General features: G+C 37.9%; 1 protein-coding gene across 1 annotated transcript in view; it reads left to right on the top strand.

Moving 5' to 3' along the window:
- ZNF277 (zinc finger protein 277) overlaps positions 1-21,415 on the top strand; it is a 162,406-nt gene that overhangs the window by 22,391 nt on the left and 118,600 nt on the right. The gene's annotated exons all lie outside the window — the stretch shown is intronic.

Genomic DNA, 21,415 nt, shown 5'->3' with positions numbered 1-21,415 from the left:
ACTTCTGAAGTCTCTGATGAATGCCATCTGGTACTAATGATGTATTGCAATTTAATTTCTTAGATTGTCTTATGGCTTCTTCCGTCTTCCTACCTCCCTTTTCTTTTCTATTTTCCCAATACCACTACAGATACTTATATAGCAATTTCAAAACCCATGAATTTCTTTTGCACAAATCTATTAAAACTTCAAATACTCTTTCTTTTAAACATTTTTTAAAATTGAAGTGGCAGAATTTCTCTTAATTTGACCAAATAGTCTACATATGAGATCTAGTTCCCTGTGTTTGTCCCCATACAGAAACAACCATAGACCTTAATTAAGTCAGAGATCAATGTACAAATTGTCTGTTGTGTATTCTTTCCTAATATTGAATGCATTTGTTGTGAAGAGGTAATTTTGGAGAAAAAAAGATCTAGCCCATTATTTCAAAAAGAGAAAAAGATAGTAGTTTCCACTTCATTAGGAAAGAAGATTGGTATCAATTTAAAGTGTTCCTCTGCTTTCTCCCAATTAGCTCCCTTGGTGAAAACAGCAGCCGTGTTTAGGGACTACAAAAAATATTTTATTCCTTCACTGAAAGCTATTTCAAAGCTTTAGTCACATAAGTGTCATGCAGGGAAGTCCCTGGACAAGAGGCTTAAAAAGTAAGTAATGAGGATCTAGGGAATTCACAGGGGATTGGGAATCGAGAGCAATTGGAATTAAGGTCTCCAGGGAAGACAAAGAAACAGATTATCATTTGGGAGACAAAGGAACAAGGTATCCAACTGGAAGGCAGAGAACTATACTGTAAAATCAAAAGAGAAATGTCAGGCTGGAACACTAGGATAAGCGGTCTGACTGAATTAGCTCTGTAGGTCAACACTTAACATTCATATAGGCTGTTGGGTTCCATTTTCAAAGAGCTGCTCACCCCAGTTCATATTCTGCTTTGGCTCCTCAGAAGCCAGGCAAATAAATTACCAAGAACAAACTCCAATGACTTTTACAAGGTCACAGGAGACATGCGTTGTGAGAATAAGGAATAGAACATTTCCACTTCATGTTTGTTGATGAAGAGCATCACAAAGAAAGGATGATGCACCTTGGCTGCTGTCAAAAAAGCCTCCCATATTCATTTCATTTTCAGGAAATTATAAGATCAGGTCTAAAGCTGTAAGGGAGTATCAAGGTCTAACCCTTTTTGTTTTACAGATAAGGAAATTGAGGCCCAGAGAGATTAAATGAATTGTGCCAGGTCACAGAGTTAGCAAGTGGCATAGCTGGGATTTGAAGTCCATGTACCATAACTTTGAGTCCAGAGTTCCATGTTCAGAACTCTTTCCATTGTGCTGTTGTATATCAGCAATTTCTTCATTTGCTGAGCATTTCATTAATGTCTACTTATTTGCCTTACTCTATATCTATTTTGTACTTAATTTCTTATTTATCTAATAGATGACTATATATGTACATGTTCTTTCCCTTATTAGAATATAAGCTCTTTGAGGGCAGGAACAGTTTTCACTTTTTCATCATTCTCCCAGCACTTAATACAGTTCCTGGGACATAATAAGCTCTTAATAAACACTTGTTAATTCATGAAGCATTACACACAACGTACAAGTGAGCAACAGAGGGGCATGATCCTTATCCTGCCAGGTTCACTACACTTGGGTTTTATCTTTGGGCAGCAGAATGAATGTCACTAATCTTCTTGTGTCCTTTATTTGCATTTGATTGTTACACAGATTTGAGGTCCTAGAATTGTCAGCATTCTTATCTCTACACAGTATACTCATAAAGAATTTGAACTTACTCTGTCATCTCCTTCTCCTTCTCTCTCTCTCTCTCTCTCTCTTTCTCTGTCTGTCTCTTTCTCTCCCTTCTTCACCCCCCCCCTTTCGCATTTCACTCTGATCATACTTTCAGCTGAGGGGCACCACTTACCTGTGTAGTCACATAAGACATAAAAGAAACCCTCACACCCCAGATTCAGGGAGTTGGAATAGTCCTGGCTCCCCATTGCTACTTCCAAACACTCCCTCTTCCATCATAACTCAGCTATCTCTCCTCTTTTGAGATCCACATTATACAGATTTATCTCCCAATCCAGATGGTAGGCAGGGGGCAGTCTCTCTTCTCTTCAACTCCTGTCTTCAGGCTAAGGAACTTCAGCATAGATATTAATGCTCTCTCTTCTGTTTCTTAACCTACTTGATTCTCATGACCCACTCCTTCATTGTACGTTAGTTTCACATAAAGTTGATCGTTTCCCAGAAGTATTCTACTTCCGTGCTCTGAAAGTATTTTATCTGGTCATGTTCTTTCATTATTGCATCTTTTCCTAGATAATTTTGCTGTATAGTCATAAGGCTATGACTCCTAACCCTGATATTTGTCCTTACAATCCCTCTACCTCTCAGTTCTTTCATAGGTCATCATTCCTGCACTGGCTACACAACTTTTCCTTCTATCCATTCCTTGATGAATCAGTTCAACTCTGTGCTGCTCTCTACACCTGAATCTCTTGCCCCTTTGACCTACAGCTGATCAAACTTTACCACATTCCAGCTTTGGATTATACCCACCATCTACTCCCTTCATTCCTATTCACATGCTGCTTAGCAGAGCTAGAGAAAATCATGTGCTAACTGGGTCCACTACAAATTTATGTTCTCTAATCTCAACTGGGCCCTCACTGCATCAAGGCAATCTTTGAAATGTCTGTAATCAGTTTGTTAGCCCACTCACCACAGCTCCTTCTCCAAACATTCTCATCTCTCAGGCGTCCCGCAGCACCACTGCCCCCCTTACCCAACCCTCTCAGCCTAGGATTTTTCCACATACTTCACTGAAAAAAAAACTAGGGTCTTTAATGAGAATTCCCTCTTCCTTCCTCTTCATCTTATCTAAGTCAGATTTATTCTTCCCCTACCTCCTTCTTCCCTGCTTCAGATGAAGAGGTAGCCCTTCTTGACAAGGCAAACCATTCAACATGCTTTAAAAAACTTCTCTTGATCTCATCATCCTTGTCCTATATCTCTCCTCTTCTCAGAGATCTCATTCCTCTCTAGGCTGTTCTTCTGGCTCATGTCCATAGGACTTTCTCTACCATGCTGTAGAAACCTCTTCACCTTGGAAGCTTTCTCCATCCTTCAGCTGCTTCTCACATTAGAAGTATTTTCCAGACCTGGCCTCTCCCTCTGATTGGCTGGTTCCTCCCAGAAGCATCCATTTTTAAGGAGGAGGCCCGGGCCAACAATGTCTTTATTCCTTCCCAGGAGTCACTTCTAACTCATCAGACTTTCTCTATCATGCCCCCTTAGGGGGGAAGGTAGGGACCTTTATCACCATCATCTTTTCAGTTCCACTTTATGTTTTCTTCTCTCACTTCAATGTGAACTCCTTGAGGGCAGGGACCATCTTCCTTTCTGTTTGTATTTCTATTTCCAGGACTTACCATGGTTTCTGGTACATAGTAGGTGCTCAATAAAAGTGTGTTGACCTGACTTGACTTGATTTAGCTAAATTCTTTGAGAAAGCTTTCTACTATATGTTCTTCAACTTCATTCTTACTTTTCTATAGTTTGGCTTCTGGCCTCATCATTCCATTGAAACCGCTCTCTCTAGAGTTTCTGATAATCTCTAAATTGCTAAATATAATGGTCTTTTCTCAGTCTTTATCCTTCTTGGCCTCTCTGTAGAAGTTGACACTTTTGATTACCTTTTCCTCCTAGATATTCTCTCCTCTCTGAGTTTTTGTGACCCTCTTCTCTCCTGGCTTTCCTCTTAAATATCTCAATCTCTTCTGTTGAATGTTCTTCCAGGTCACAACTATTAACCATAAGTATCCCCCTGGGTTCTGTCTTGGGTTCTCTTCCCTACTCCCTCTAATAGTATAGAGTCTATACTATCATTCTTGGTAATCTTATCAGCTCCTAAGACTTCTTTTATCATCACTATGCCCAGATCTATATCCCAGATGAATTCTCTCTTCTGAGCTATGGTCTCATCACCAACTCACTTTTGGACAACTCAGATTGAATATCCTATAAGCTATTCAAATTCAGAACGTCTAAAACTGAACCTATTTTCTTTCTTCCTCTCCCCCTCCCCCTGCCAAAAAAAAAACCCAAAACCCCTTCATCTCCCTATAACTCTCAAGGGCACCACCATCATCCCAATCACTAAGGTCTGCAACCCAGGTGTCATCCTTGATGCCTCTGTTAGACTCACCCCATATAACCATTCTGTGTCATAATCAAGCATGGGACCTAGAATTAGCAAGATCTGAGTTCAAATTTGCTCTTGGGCACTTAATGATCATGCAATCCTGGACAAGTCACTTAACCTCTGTCTGCCTCAGTTTCTTCATTTCTAAAATGGGAATAAATTGTACCTGTCTCTTAGGGTTGTTATGAGGATTAAATGAGATATTTGTAAATCACTTAAAACAGTGCACAGCATATAGCATATGTTTAATAAATGAGTATCTCCTTCCTTTCTTTTCTTCCTACCACCTTTACAGCATCTTACAGTGTCCTTTTTTCTCTAATCACACAGCCATTGCCCTAGTTCAAACATTTATCACTTCATCCCTGGACTACTGCAGTAGCCTTCTGGTTGGTGTCCCTTGCCTCAAGTCTCTCCCTACTGCAATCCAGCCTTTGTTCAGCTGCCAAAGTGAACTTCCTAAAGTGTGTGTTTGTGTGTGTGTGTGTGTGTGTGTGTGTGTGTGTGTACACGAGTGTGTGCACGTACACACACCGCCCCCCCCCCCAAGTTAAACTAAAATGAGTCCTCATTACCTCAAGGATCAAAAGAGAAGTTAGAGTCTCCCTATCTTGTCCTGGCTGGAAGTTTAGCAGCCACTCATGGGATAGATTCCACTACTGATCTACATGGGAGCTAAGATGTACTCTATTTCTGACTTGGGTCAGTTCACACACACACACACACACACACACACACACACACACATGCACACACGCGCACGCACACACGCACTCCCCTGCCTTTAGGAAGCCTAGTGGCTCTCTACTCCTGGGGGCTTACCATATTGGTACTGAACTTTGTGCAGATACCTAATCACCTTAACCTAGGGCATCTCAAAATTCCTAGGCTCAATTGATCCAACAACCTCAGCCTCTCCTTTGACACGTGTTACACATGTATGCTAACACACCCAACAAAACCCAGGTCTTGAAAGGCTCTAAATCCTTTGCTTTTTCTATGACTATTTCAGATGTCAAGTAGGAAGTGAGTTCTGAGGACTGACTTATGTCAGCCTTCTCCTTGACCATTAAATCATATTGTCTTTAAGACTGACCCTGAAGGCTAACCTGCTGTAGTTATTCTAAGGTTCTTGGGTCAGGGGGTGAAAGAAGAGTGGATGAAAAGGTCAGAAAGTATATTGAAATGTCTAATATGCTATTCATACTTATATCTCTCTCCAGTGCCCAATAACCTATTCCTTTATTCCTTTGGAGAGTGTGGTATTCCATGACTGTAAGTCATACATCATTACTGGAAAAAAACTGATGTCAAAAATATGGGACTTTGTTTCAGGAAGATGCTTTAAAAGAAATGTACAGCTCTCCAAAGGTAATACAACTCTTCCTCTACTTTTTCCATTCTCTGCCCAGTTCATTGTTCTTCTGTTGTATCTGACCAAGATATATAGATATAGATAATGGGTAGATGAATGGATAGATAGATACTAATCAACTGTCTCTGGGAGTTGTCCATTCAGCCACATATCACAATTTGGAAACAAGGCATTCTTTATCCACTTGGACAGGGCAATTTTTAAATTAAATGTTTTACTAAAAAAAATCAGTAATAAATTTATGAATTATTTACATGAATTAATTTGAACATGTAAAATATCATAATATATTTTCAGTTCCTCCAAGTCCCCAATAAGATTTTTTGTCCATTTTCATGCACTTTTCCTCATATGATCGTAGTTTATATGTATTCCATTCTCCTGGTTCTGCTTTTTTTCATCTTTTATTATTTCTTAAAGTCCTTGGTTTATCTCAGTTGCTATACAGTAGTCCATTACATTAATGTGCTACAATTTATTTAACCATTCCCATTTTGTTGGACTTAGGCTAATTCCAGCTGTGTATATGTGTGATTACATAAAATTCTACTATGAAAATCTTTGAATAGATAGCTCATTTTTTTTTTATAACTGTCAGGGGAAAAAAACTGTCAGATAATATTCCCAACAATGGGAAAACAAGCACACAAGAAAATTAAGGAGCACAATGAAAAGAAAGGTTGGTAAAGAGGGCCTTTTAAAACCTTAAGATTTTTAAAGCATATTACAAAATAGTTACCATCAAGACTATCTGTTCCTTGGTAAAAAAAAAAAAAAAGGAAATAAAAGTCAATGGAATAAGATGGAAACATCAGACATGGAAGCAAATGTATACAAAAGATGAGTGTTTGACAGACCTTTGGAAAACAAAAACCTAGGTAGGTTTTGACTATTTAACAATTATACTTGGAAAAATTGGTTGTCAATTCACTGGGAAAACAATTTGCACTTAAATCTTAACCCATATGACCCAGAGAATTCTAGGAGAGTAGGAGAAAAATAGGACAAAATAGACAAATATTTTCTGTTCATCAGATGAGATACGCTAAGTTCTTTTGAGTGATTATGGATCTCATTGTGCAGTAAGCAAAATGGAACCCCCAAATTATAAAACTTCACATTCCATAGGGAAGCCCTCATTCATTCGGCCCTGGGCAGGAGAGTCCTCCATGACAGCAAACAACTTTGTGAAGCATATATTTCTTTGTGTTATGTCCCACTTGATGACTAATAATCAGAAAAGTGTCAGAGTTCCCTATTATTACATCTTTTAGGATATTGAAGCATATATTGAAAGGTAGATGTGTCATTTATTGTAACTTCCTAATTTTACTAGAGGAAACAGAAGCCAAGAGAGTTTGTGTTTTTTTTTTTTTTGGCAGGGCAATTGGGTTTAAGTGACTTGCCCAATGTCACACAGCTAGTACATGTGTCAAGTGTCTGAGGTTGAATTTGAACTCAGGTCCTCCTGACTCCAGCCAGTGCTCTACTCACTGCACCACCTAGCTGCCCCTACTTTGTAAGTAGAAGTGCTTAGATTCAAACCCAAATTATCTGTCTCCAAATCCAGTATTCTTTCTGATGTACCACACTTCCTCCCAAGGAATCCTATATGATTTTTTTGTTTTAATTCCATTTTATTTTTGAATTAACAAGTACTTATTATGTCTCTCCTACCTACCCCACCTCCCAATTTAAAAGAAAATCAAAACCCTGGTAACAAATTCCCAAATTTCCGCAAAACAAATTCCCACATTGGCTATGTCCATAATGCTCTACCAAATGGAGTTCTTCTTATAGTCAAACAATGACCACAGTTGCATCTTGTATTCTTTGTGCCATTTGGTCAATCATGTAACAATAGAAATATAGTCTCTGGCAGACCGTCATCTGTAAAAAGCTTGCATGATAAAATCTTATACTTCCATCAAGCATACCTTCCATGCGGATGTATATTATTCTAATAAAAATTTTGTAGACCTAGGAAAGTAGGCATGTTGGTCAATAGTTATTCCTATTTTCTCAGTTGCCTTTATTTGGGGAGTAATAAATTCTTTTTTTTTTAGCCATTTAGTATCCTCCCTCTTTTCAGATGCCTTTAAAATCAGTCCCTCAACCCCCTCAGAACTGTGTCACCTCCTGCTTAGATTTTGTCTCGATGTACTTGGTTGTTCTAGCTGAGTTTCCCATTTTTATTGTCTTTGTAGCACATATAGTGCATTCTGGTCTGTGTGATGTTAGAGTACAAATGTGGTGGTTCCACTAAGAGTTTGTTTCCAAAATCTTAACAGATCATTTCCCTTTTCCTATCTGTTAAATGCCCTTGGAATGACATTGCTTATTTGGGACTCCCAGCAATCCTTCTGCAAAGTTTATTTTTTTAGAGTGAACCTTGTATTTTAATCTGCCTGGGGGGCTCGAGACAGAAACTCCCTATACTAATGCAGATCTGCACCTTCTCTGTACCTCAGTTTTAGTAAGTTGCCTAGACCAATAAAAGGTTGACTGACTTGGCCAGGGTCAGACAGCCAGTACGTGTGTGTAGAATCAAATAAGGCAGGGCAGCTAGGTGGCGCAGTGAGTAGAGCACTGGCCCAGGAGTCAGGAGGACCTGAATTCAAATGCGGCCTCAGACACTTGACATACTTACTAGCTGTGTAGCTTTGAGCAAGTCACTTAACCCCAATAGCCTTGCCTTCCCCCTCCAAAAAAAATGTTAAAAAAAATAGAATCAAATAAGGCAAGACTTGAATCCAGGTCTTTATAACTCCAAGAACAATTCTCTGGCCACCATAACACAGCACCTCTCAGTTACACTTCTTTTTTCCTTCCACAGCTGCCTTGCTATCGTACAAGGCAATAGTGCTCAAAATCTTTCACCATCTTCCTCTATAAGATTTTGTGAATGAGTTTATAGTCTACATGAGTGCTGTGCTTGGCTTTCATAATTCAGTTTGGCAAGGACACCAAGGGTTTTCTAGCTTCCTTTTGGTCTCCTCATTGTGAGGGCTGCTTTATCAGTTAACATTCTTTGGGATATTATGATAGTCTTTGTTGTCATCTATTCTTTTTTTTTAAATCAGCTTCCTATTTGTTGGCATCAACAGCTTATTCAGGTAGGTCGTATTGATTCTTCCATATTCTAGATCGCTATTCTACCAAGTTGGCCAAAGTGGTCCCACATCGAGAACCATGAGTTTCCTGTCTACTAAAACATTGTTTCATTTTCTTTGTGTGATAGGTGTTTGCCATGCTCAACAACTTAAGATGCTTATCTTCAAGGAAGTATTAATGACATAAAGATAGGAGTCTTCTGTATAAATTACAAGGCTTTGGCACTCTCTTTTCACACCATGCCACAAGTTCCTTCCCTAACATCCTGCCAATCATAAAAAATAACTATGTCCCTAAATCTAGATGGAATAAGATGAAAATGAGGAGATACCCAAATCTGAAGAGAGAAAAATTGCAGAACTGAACTCAGGTCACTGAAAATCTTCATTTAATTGCCAGTTTCTTCCATTCACAACAGAAACATGAAGACAGGAGCAGGAGCCCTGATCATCTGACAAAGTAATTATTTCACTTAAGTACCTGGTTGAAAACTTGGATGGAAATTAGTTTTTCTGCAGTCTTCTGAGTCTTTTATCTATGGATATTCACTGTTGGGTCCACTTATGATGCAAATCTTTTCACTATAATGCTTCCTAAAGATGTGTAATGGGCTTTCTTGAAAAATGAGATTGTATATAAAATGAATCCTCTTGTTTCCATTTGGGCTACATCTCTTCTATTTATACTAACTGCTCCCTTGCCCAGCTCTCTTTCAAATATTACAAAACACTTTTGTGCACTGTTTGACAGATAGTAAGTACTCTGAATGATAGGGTTTTTTAGACTCACCTCACTGGTGCTTTAAAATACTTTTATACCTTAGCCTTTCAAAAGCTGCCTGCTGAGCCTCCAACCCCAGAGCACATCAAAAGAAAGGCAATGGCCATAGCCTTTTACTAGAGTGCACTAATGAGGAGCATGTCCTTGAAATCTTGAAATCTATGTTTTAGTGAGCTCTTTTAAAGGTACCACTCCTGTAACCCCTGCTCTTTTCTGAATCACAGTTTAAACAGGTCAGTCAGTATAGGTGGGAATTTTCTGCTAAGTCAAAATTGTTGATACACTGGGTTGACAGTTTTAGAATGAGGAGAGGAATGCTCATGATGGAAGTAGGTGCTTTGTTATGGTTAACAGCCAAACTTTCATTGGTTCTTAGAAATTGCTACAAATTCCATTCTACTAATAATCATTCTTTGTTTCCTGTTTTAAAAATTGAATATAATGTATAATTTTTTAATATTTTCTTTATGCCTTTTGTTTCTGGATCTCCCTCTCACCAGCAAATTGACATAACACCCCCCCCCCGTTTTTCCTAAAATAAAATTTTGTATCTTTTGTTTTTCACTTCACTTAAATTTTCCCATATAGTCTTCTCCACCACACCTCTCAGAGAGCCATCTCTTAAAACAAAGAATTTTTTTTTCAAAATTAAATTAAAAAGGAAGAGAAAACATTAGCAAAACCAGAAATCATTTTAAAATAGGATAATATATACAGTGTTTCAGACTTGCAGATCCAACCTTCCATGAAACCCTATTTTGTAACAAAGGAAAATTGTTTAGCAAAAGTAACTACTACAGTGAACCACATCCAAGACTGTATGCATCATTCTGCCCTCATAGTTCTCCACCTTTCTCTTCTCTCGAAACAAGGTTATTTATTATAATTACTCAGAGTTTAATTTCCTTTTAGCCTTCTTTTCATTAATATTATTTACATCATTGTGTATAACATTAATCAAATTCTGTTCATCTCATTCTGTATCCATACATAGTTTACCATGTTTCTCTGAATTTTTCATATTTGCCGTTTTTTATCATCCGCAATTCTATTACATTCACGTACCATGTTCAGTCGAGCCATTCTTCCCTAGGAATCTACTTTGTTTATAGTTTTCTGGTATCACAAAAGTGCTGATGTATATTTAATCCTTCTTTGTCCTTGACATCCTTTTCGGAAACCAGTGTATGATATTTTAAATTAGCATTGGGGTGGGGAGGTTGAAAACAGCATATAAAGAAATACAGAATAATTTCTAGGGGAGACTCTAACAACTAATTTCTCATGTAGATGGTGGTACTTGAGTTTAGGAAGCTAGGAACAGAACTGAGGAAGAGCATTCCAGAGATGGAGGCTAGCCTGTGGAAAGGCACAAATATTGGAGATATAATGTAATGTATGGGGAAAAGCAAGTAAAATAAATCTTGCATGAAATCATATTTAAAGGCTAAACAGAAGAATGATTTTTTTTTCATTAATTGATAAGGATGTTTTCCAAATGTTCCTATTCACAAATACCAGAAGACTCCTTGGTAAAATCCGGTAATGTGAATGAAACTGGGCTGACTATCCTGAAAAAAAAAAGTGGTTAACAACAGATAGCTGTATGGGTGACCTGTCAAGTTTGTCCATCAATAGTCATCTCCTGTTCAAGTACTGCAGATGGATCCTGACTTGAGCCTATATGACAAGAATAGTGCCAGTTTTATGTAGAATAGTGTGGTTTCCCTTTTAAGGAGATAATACTGATATTCTTATATTATGCTATCTTCTTGTTGAATCATGATTGACTTCCTTATGTTTCTGAATAGGAGTACCTTGAACTTCCATATAATTTGGGCTAAGAAATTATTTTTTAAAGAAAAATTATTTTCCTGATTAGACAATATCTAATATACTGTTTCTACCATCTCCTGGTTCCCTTATCTATTGATAAAGAATCTAGATTGAAACTATCAGCCTTGTGAGTTTCCACTCTGTTGCTTAAACCATTAACCCACTCTATTTGTTTTTTAATTCAAAGAGAGAGAGAGAGAGAGAGAGAAAGAGAGAGAGAGAGAGAGAGATAAAATTGTGTTTTAACTTGTTACATTCCGCTTCCTTATAATGGTATGAGCTGGTCTATTTCCAGAAATCAAGATAAAGTTAATTTTGCTTAGTTTGAAGCTGTCTTCACAGGCCAAGAAAGAGTAGAATATTATCTGGATAACTAATTAAAGTTGAAAAGCATGTCTGAATTGTCTGGAAAATTGCTTTCAGTTCTCTACTTCACTTTGCTGATGAAGACAAAGTTGAGCTGTCTTTTTTCACATGTATGATGCAGGGACAGTTTGCATGAAATAGATATCTATAATCCTATTTGAACCTTCATAATCTCAATTAATTTATATAATGCATGAAATGCTACTAGAAAAAGGTTATGAACTACTTCTTAAAGCCAAGTTATAATATATTGTCTAAAGAATTTAACCCACATACCGATAACATATAAATCACAGAGTTTTTAGCCATGGGTCAGGACCAAAAAACAGCTGTGGAAAATGCCATCAATTACTAACTTGTCTTTTAACTCTCTGAGATATTAATACTCCATGCTTACAGAAGTTTTTCTAAGCTTTCTTATGAAAAAAACTAAAACAAAAATACATACCTCATGAAAAATTGATATGGTATAATTCAATTCTATAAGCATTTAATAAATACTATGTATCAAGTACAGTGCTAGGTACTAGAGATGGAAATGGACTCCCAGACTAGTAGTCAGGAGACCGGGGCTCTAGTCTTTGCTTTAGCGCTCTCTAGCTATATGACCATGGGTAAGTTACTTGACCTCTCTAACATTCTTCTTTTCCATATATTAAGCTGAGGGGATTAGTTCATGCTCTAATAGTTCACAATTCTTAGCTTCTAGAGCTTTCATTTACACTGTTTGAGGTTACTGTCAATGGTGTGGAGAAAGCATTAACTATGAAATCAAATGGATCTGTGATCTCCTCAGTATAGATGTGATCTCTGGTCATGTGACTCTTGTCCTTGTCCTTGTGTAAAGTTATCCTCTGGGGTTCAACCTGACGCTCTGGGGGCCTCCTTCCCTTGCCTTTTTTAGTTTTCTCTTCAAGTTCTACAAAGCACTTTCATGTATTATTTCATCTGATCCTTACAACAACTCAGTATGATAGATGCTATCCCCACTTTACACATATAGAAACTAAGGCTGAGAAAGTTCTAGTAGCTCATCCAGGGCTATACAGCCACTGATTGAATGACAAGTCCCTCTAGCCAAGTGTAGAACTCCACCTTGGGCCAGCCTCAATGGCAGAAAACTTGGCTTCTAATCCTTACTCTATATGACAACTGTCTGATGATGGCCATATCGCTCAATCCTTACTCCTGACATCATGAAAACAATAATGGATCACATAGGCAGTCTTGTCATCTCATCCTTTGCTTATACTCATGACCAACTCATCTTCTTGTCTCTTGTACATTTCATTGATGACATCCATTACTAAAGGTTCTTGAAGGCTATGTCAGTGGATCATGAGTTCTGGCAGCTTCTGTCCTACAGGAAAAACCTCCTGTACAGTCCCAGAAACTGAATCTGCTTTCCAAGGACCAATCTTGCTAACTTCAGAGGCTCATCATCCTAAGAAGATTGACTGCTGGTGGTGAATTCCTTAGTGATGAAAACACGACTGTTAACATCTCTTAAACTTTCTCTGAGCATTACATTCCATAAACCAGTGAGACCCACAGAAAATAAGAAATTCCCATGTGTAAGCAGCATTTTAGAATTTACTGTCTTAGCTGTAAAAACTTACTGGTTGTGAGAATAAACAAGAGAAATAGTAAAAGAAGGCCAGAATATTTGCCCTACTTAAAAATGCATTTTTGAAAAAATTCAGTATGTCAAGTAGTGAACAAAATACAGGAATGATATCTCTGAGTTGTGTTTCTGAGCAACTTTCCCTTTTTCGTTATTATCACATCCTTTTCTAGGAAAAGATTTAAGTGGCAAAGCCTAAAAACAAAGCCAGTTTTGGTATATTTTCTCATTGAAGCATCAATTCCCAATTATTTGGGGGTATTGCAGAGCAAGAATAGTATGGATAGTTAAATTCCACATACTCTGACAACTAGTTTAAATTAGCCATTTTCATGCTACTCAAAATAAGTATTATCAGATGTGGTACCACTTAAAGTTTCTTCTTTTTCTTCTTGTTCTCCTTATAATGAAGCTTTTAATGAGTGGAAAAGGCAGTACCAGGGAAAAGAAAGAAAGGCAGTTGGCCAGAGTGATCCATAAAGTATATCAGCAGTCTCACAATACTGAGGAGTTGGCTTTATCTAAAGAGAAATAACGATTTTGCAAAACCCTAGAATTATGGAATCTAGAGTTGGAAAAGATCTTACAGGTCATCAAATCTAATCTTCTATTCACCATAGGGATTCCCTCTATGACAGGAGTTCTTATCCTGGGGTCCATGGACTCCCAAGGGGTCTGTTGATAGAGCTTAGGGGGGCTTGGGAATTTGGATGGGGAAAAAATTACACCTTTCTTTTCACTAATCTCTAGTCTATAGCATTGCACTCAGGTGGTCATTTCCTCTCTGTGACCTTTTCTTGCAGTTGTCTACCTTGTACCAAGGACTGTGCTAGGAACTGAGAACATGAAGACAAAAACAAAATCATCCCTTCCCTTAAGGAGTTCATTTAGGAAAAAAAAATAGAAACAGAAAAATAATTGTAAAATATATGCAAAGTAGGAAACTTAGTATCCTGCAAGGCAGGTATTTCCTTTGTTGGACAGCTCTAGGTGTTTTTAATTTTGTTTTTGTTTTGTTTTTGTTTTTGGAAGGAGGGAAGACTTAGACTTATTCTGTGAACCTACTGAAATACGTTCATCCCTCTTCCATGTTTAAGCCCTTCAGATATTTATAGATAGCTTCCCTATCTCTCCTAAGCTTTCTACATGTGAAGGGTAGTTCTTCAACAATTCTTACTATCACATGGATTCGTAGTCTCAGTTACCTGGGCTAGCTCCAGTTCATCAGTGCCTCTCTTAAGTGTTACTCCAGGAATTGAAAAAGGGGCCAACCACTGTCTTTCTAGATGTTGTTTTTTTTAATTAATGCTTCCTGAGATTGAATTGGTCTTTCAAAAAAATTATTTATTTATTTATTTATTTTATTGTTTTACATCCCCTTCATTTCCCAACATTTCCTTCCTTCCTTCCCTGTCCAGAGAACTGTCCCTTAAAACAACAAATAAAATGGAAAGGAAAGTAGTTCAGCAAAACTAATCAGTAATTCAATCAAATCTCACATTATCCTGTGTTCCACCTTGGTAGTCCCCCGCTACATAGTCAGGAACCCCAGGGTTCCATGCTACTTCTGACAAGTCTGACTATGTGACCTTGGGAAAGTCACTTAGCTTCTCTGAGCCTCATTTTCCTAATCTGAAAAATGAAATGATTGAACTGTGGTCTCTGTGATCCTCTTCATCTCTAGAGCCATAATCCTATGCTTTTACATTTATTTGTATTAAATGTTTACCTTGATAGAGAATTAATTTGGACCTTTTGTCTCATGCGTTTTTGAGTGACAATTTTGTCATTCAGCTATCCCTGAAAGCTAGCATTATGTCATCTGAAAACCTGATAAGCATTCTAGTTATTATCCAAGTCATTAATTTTAAAATTCTATGCCCCCTCAACATACAGACACACACAAACACATACTCCCAAGGGCCAAATATAGAGCCTTGTAGCATATCAGTAGAGATCTCTCTTCAGTTTCACATTATTCATTAACACTCTTTTTTCTTTACAATTGTTTGAACCAGCTAATGTGGTTATTTAGCTAGCAAGAACCGTGTCACCCTCTCAACATCCCTATCCCACGCAAGAGAAGCCCTCTATACTTTGGCTCTAGACTTCCCTTGCTGCCTTATTTCCTACTCTAAATTGTAGTCAAAGTGAACCAATCTCCTAACTACCACAGTCTAGCAAAAAAAAAGATATTTTCCCTTTTCGATTTAATGAATTTTAAAATGTAGAGCAGTGATGAAGTTCTGAAGCCCAATCTGCTATTGTTGGTTTTATTTTGCCACACCCTTCCTCCCTCCTAAAAGTATTACGTGGTTCTAAAATTAAAGTGAATTGGTTGAGCAACACCAGTGAAACAATGGAGACTCCCTGTTGTACTACATAAACAGAGTTGAGAGTCACTGATACTGAGTCTCACCTTTTTATTTCTGTTGTGCTAATGGACCTTGTACACATTTACCCTGAGTATTTAAAAAAAAAAAACAACCTTGTAACTGTACTTAGCACATGATCAATCTTTCCAATTATGTCATTGAATAATAAGTAATAAAAATAACTAACATTTTGTACAGTGATTTAAGGTTTGCAAAGCACTTTACAAATATTATCTCATTTGATACTCCCAACAACCCCAGAACATAGGTGCAATTATTATTGCTGTTTTATAGATAAGGAAACCGAGGCAGACAGAGGTTAAGTTACTCACCCAGGGTCAAATAGCTAGTAAGTTCTGAGGTAGGATCTGAACTTAGATTTTCCTGACTCCAGGCCCAGTATTCAATTTAGATCATAAAGCTACCTATTAAGTGCCTCCTATGTGCCCAGCAATGAAGTAGGCTACCGTAGGTAATACAAGTTAATATGAGACATGATCCTTGACCTTAAGAAGCTTATAGTCCAGTTGGGGATACATGACTAATATCTATGAACCAATATAGGGCAACATTAAAGAACAGGATAGAAGAGTAGATGTAGTAATCAATTGCCAAATGGTATAATATAGATTATTAGTGTAGTAAGTTTACAGAGACTAGAAAATCTGGCTTCATGGAGGGAGAAGGTGATCTTGAAGTACTAGTTGGATTTGGATAGGCAGAAAAAAGAAGGGAAAATTGTTTCAGGTTAGAAAAACAGCATAAGCAAGAGTACTTATTAGGATTGCATGACCAAGGGAGGGCACGGATTGGAATTGTGAGGATTTTCAACTAGAGCAAAAGTAGTAACAGCTAAAGTTGGGTCAGACAATGAAAGGTCTGTAAAGGGAGGCTAGGGAGTCAGGAGGCAATAGGCAGTGGGAACCATTATTAGTTCTTGAGCAAGATAGTGACACATTTAGAAAAAGTTTTCTGGCAGCAGGATGGATTATGAATTAAAATAAACCTAAGATTTAGAATCAAAAAGCACTTTCAGAGGTCACGAAGAAACTGAGACCAAGAGAGGTTATATGAGTTGCCTAAGGTCACATAGGTACTGGTATATCTAGTACTCAGAACCATTTCCTCTGAATCCAATTCCATTTGTGCCATGTGACTTCCTGAGGAACCAAAGGAACCTTGTATTAAATTAGAGCAAGGTAGAAGGGGTACAATTCTCTCCCAAAGAGAGAGCTAACAAATTACTTCAGAGGCTTCTGGATATTAGTATGTATGGCTAGGAAGTCACAAATCATACACCTCATGTTTATATAAAATTCTATCATTTATACAACTTCTAACAACATCCCTATGAAGTAGGTAGTGCAAACATTATACTAGTTTTTACAAATGAGGAAACTAAGACTTAAATAGATTTAGTAACTTGCTCATAGTCATTCAACATTCATTCATCAAGCATTTCTTTGCCTACTGGCACTGTGCTGGGCTCCAAGAATACAAAGACAAAGAACTAAACTGGCCCTGGCCTCAAAGAGTTTACATTCTTTGGGAGTGAAACAACATGTACATAGGCAATTGAATGTAAACTATATTCCAAATAATTTCTCCTGCAAAAAGCGCCAGCAATTGGGGGATCAAGAGAGGCTTCCTATAGGAGGTGATACTTGAGCTGAACTTTGAAGGAAGGTATAGATTCTAGGAATGAAGGTAAGGAGATAGATTCCAGGCATCATGTACAGGGTGTACAAGGCCCAGAGACAGAGAAAATAGTCCACATAAGTGGCAGAGCCAGGATTCAAACTCACTTCTGATGCCCAAGCCGCTGGGCACTCTTGGATATATATTCTATGTTTGCCTCGAAGTCCAAAAGATGTCCCTCCCTCAACAAAGTATAGAGATAGTAAAATAAATTAATGAGTATCCCTCTCTACTCAAAATCGATAACCTAAATAGCCCTAAGTATGCAACTGATATAAGTGCCAAATGTGTTTCACTTGCAAAGAATCTTGGTGAGCAGGGGAGGAAACCAAGTTGCCATTTGTCTGGAACAAGAAAAATAATTATAGCTTACATTTATGTGCTACTTTAAGGTTTACAAAGTACTTTTATTATTTGATAAGGTGAGGAAGGACTGGATTTGGGTGGTGTCAATAAAGGGTGTAGCAGCCACAAGCCTACTTCACCAGCCTGTGGGAATCAACAGTATATTCACACATAAATAAGCAGGTCTGGCCCAAGACAGTGGCTCAAAAGAAATAGAATTGTGAAGTACTTTTCAGGGCATATATGGTAGATTCTCATTTCCCCTTTTAACAGATGACAAAACAGACACATATTTAATAAATTTTTTTTATCCATCATTAACATCATCAATAAAACGTAGTCCTTGCCCTTGAGTCAGTTATGGTCTAGCAAGGGATGTAAGATGTAGATATGCGCTTGCACGCACATACGGATACTCACACACCCCTAACTAGTACAAGACAGGATATGTATGATAAGTGCAATAGTAGAGGCTCATAGTGCTGCAGGAGCATAGGAAAAAGAGAGATCACTTCCATTTCTGGAATAATCAGGGAAGGTTTCACAGGGGCTGTGAATTATGACTTATATGTTAAAGGAAGAATAAATTTTGGGTGGGCAGAGATGGGAGAGAAGAACACAGTTTGACCAAATACCTAGAGGAAACATGAAATTCAGGAGAAAATTTTAGGAATAGTACATCTCGGCCTATAAAATAGTTGTGTAGACATGGATGCCATGATAGAGATAAGGCTGGAAGGTAGATTGGGTCAATATTACCCAAAATACTATGCTAAGTAATCACTACTTATTTCAGAAGCAATGGAGAGCCATTGAAGATTTTTGAGCAAGGGAGTAACAGGATTTGACTGGGCACTGGAGAGAATAACGTGGCAGCCATGTGCAGCATAGATTGTAAGAGGGAAGAAACTAGAATTAGTTTAAGTGGTTTTAAGTACCAGTGGCAAATCAAGGTGAATGAATGAAGAGATAAATTTAGGCTAGTATTACTGTAGATGAAGAGGAAAGGATGGATAGAATCAAAAGGAATTGATGACTGAGCTAAGGAGATAAGCTAGAGAAAAACCTAGATGACTGGGAGGATGGTGGAGCCATTAATAAAAATAGGAAAATTAACGAGGTACTACAGAAAGGTTTTTATTGGGGATATTAGGCACAGTAGGAGAAAATGATGCACGTTTTGCATGTGTATTTGAATTGTTTTCAATGTGTATGTATGTGTATCTATATATATAATGTATATATATGTGTATATATATATATATATATACGTTTGCATGTGTATGTGTATGTAGTAATCAAGCATTTATTAAATGCTTACTATGTGCCAGGCACTGTGATAACTGTTGGAAATATTGTCACCAGCCTCACTTTCCTCAGGAGCCATCTGGGTCCAGTGGCCGGATATGGATCAGGACCACTGAAGATGGCCCAGGATGCAGTGGGGACCTTGGCCTTTTCAAGCTAAGGTCTTTAACTGATCTCAATTGACTGAGGCAATGCCCATTCAGTGATTAAGGCTTTATAGGAATATAAATACAAGCTGAAAGAAAGATGGTCCCAGCCCTCAAGGAGCTTACAATCTAAAGGGGAAAGCTTACACATAAAAGGGAGCTGAAAAGCAGGAGGAGGGAAAGTATCCCCCAAAGCATGGTAGAGAAAATTTGGCCCCTTCTTAAAGAGGTCTATTCACTTAATAGTCTTTACTTCGCTGTAAGTGAGTACATGAAAAGGCCTTAGCCTAAAAGGGCCAGGGTCCCCCATTGCATTCTGGGTCATCTCCAGTCATCCTGATGAATATCTGGTCAGTAGATCCAGATGGTTCTGGAGGAGAAAGTGAGGCTGGTGACCTTGCACAGCCCTCCCTCATTGAAATCAAAGTCAACTGCAAGTCATGACTTCATTTCCCTGATGTCATGGTCCTCTTTAAAAAAAGAAGGACAAACACAAGAGAAAATATAGAGTCAGGAAAACAATGTCTGTGATACTGTAGGAAAAGAAGAAGTGGAGCTTAATAACAGATCAGTGCTAAACATTTGGGAGTGAGTGATTTGAACAGAGATAATAGTGGAAACCATAGGAGTGGATGAAATTTTTTTTAATAAATTTATTTTTTATTTTTAGTTTACAACACTCAGTTCCCCAAGTTTTGGGGTTCCAAATTTTCTCTCCCTCCCTCTCCTCCCTCTTCCCCCCCGACAAGACAGCATGTAATCCAATGTAGGTTCTACATATACCTTCACAGTTGTAAAAAAGAATGATAACTAATGGAATGAATCATGAGAAAGAAGAAACAAAACCAAAAAAGAAGGGAAAAAAAGAGCAAATAGTTTGCCGCAGTCTGCATTCAGACTCCATAATTCTTTCTCTGGATGTGCATAACTTTTTCCATCGTGAGTCTTTTGGAGCTGTCTTTGAACCTTGCATTGATGAGAGGAGCCAAGTCTATCAAAGTTAGTCCTTACAGATACTGTATGTCTGTAATCATGTATAATGATCTCCTGGTTCTGTTCTCCTCACTCAGCATCAGTTCATGTAAGTCTTTCCAGGTTGTAATGAAGTCCATCTGCTCCTCATTTCTTATAGCACAACAGTATTCCATTACATTCATATACCACAATTTGTTTAGCCATTCCCCAATTGATGGGCATCCCCTTGATTTCCAATTCTTTGCCACCACAAAAAAGAGCTGCTATAAATATTTTTGTATGTACTGGTCCATTTCTCATTTGTGTGACCTCTTTGGGATACAGCCCTAGAAGTGGTATTGCTGGGTCAAAGGGTATGTACATTTTTATAGCCTTTTGGGCGTGGTTCCAAATTGCTGTCCAGAATGGCTGGATCAGTTCATAACTCCACCAAAAATGTAACAATGTTCCAATTTTCCCACTTCCTCTCCAGCATTTATCATTTTCCTGTTTTGTCATGTTAGCCAATCTGACAGGAGAGATGTGGTACCTAAGAGTTGTTTTGATTTGTATTTCTCTACTCCATAGTGATTTAGAGCATTTTTTCATATGACTATAGATAGCTTTAATTTCTGTGGATGAAGTTCTTGGAGAGCAATGTGGTCCAAGAACAGAGCCTTGAAGAATGTCTCTATTAAAGGGGTGGCAGGAGGAAAAGCAGTGAGCTAAGGAGACACCGAAAGGGTTATTAGAGAGGGAGGAGAATTTATCAAGAAGGTGGAGTGGTCACCAAGAGTATGCTACAAATGCTACATGGAGGTTAAAAAGGATGAGTACTGAGGAAAAAATCCTTGGACTTGGCAGCAGAGTAGAAAGCATGGTAACCAGATTATTCGAATTTCTAAGTAAAAGCATGTAAATTTCTTTCAGTAAGAGAAACTGGCAGGGCTTAACTTGAAGAAATGGCAAAATCAAGAAGAAGGCTTTTTGTTTGTTTGTTTGGTAGACTGTGGAAAGGATTAGATTGAAGAGGAATGAGACCAAGATCCTACATCACCTCCAAGCCACAGTAAGGCATCAAAATAAGACTTTTGTGAAGGTACATAAATATATATCTGTGACTTCATAGGTATAAGGAACTCCCAATGGACAAATACTCCTTGCTAATCAAGGCAGGTCAGCAACTATTCTACAATTTAGAATCTTAGAAGATCTCCTGGGGTAGTGAGAGATTGTGATTTGCCTAGAATTAAATAGCCTGTATTTATCAGAAGCT

The sequence above is a fragment of the Trichosurus vulpecula genome, chromosome 5 (assembly GCF_011100635.1).
Source record: "Trichosurus vulpecula isolate mTriVul1 chromosome 5, mTriVul1.pri, whole genome shotgun sequence".
NCBI classification, from domain to species: Eukaryota; Metazoa; Chordata; class Mammalia; order Diprotodontia; family Phalangeridae; genus Trichosurus; species Trichosurus vulpecula.
Note: the sequence above shows the minus strand (reverse complement) of the source record. Positions and strands in the feature narration are given on the sequence as shown.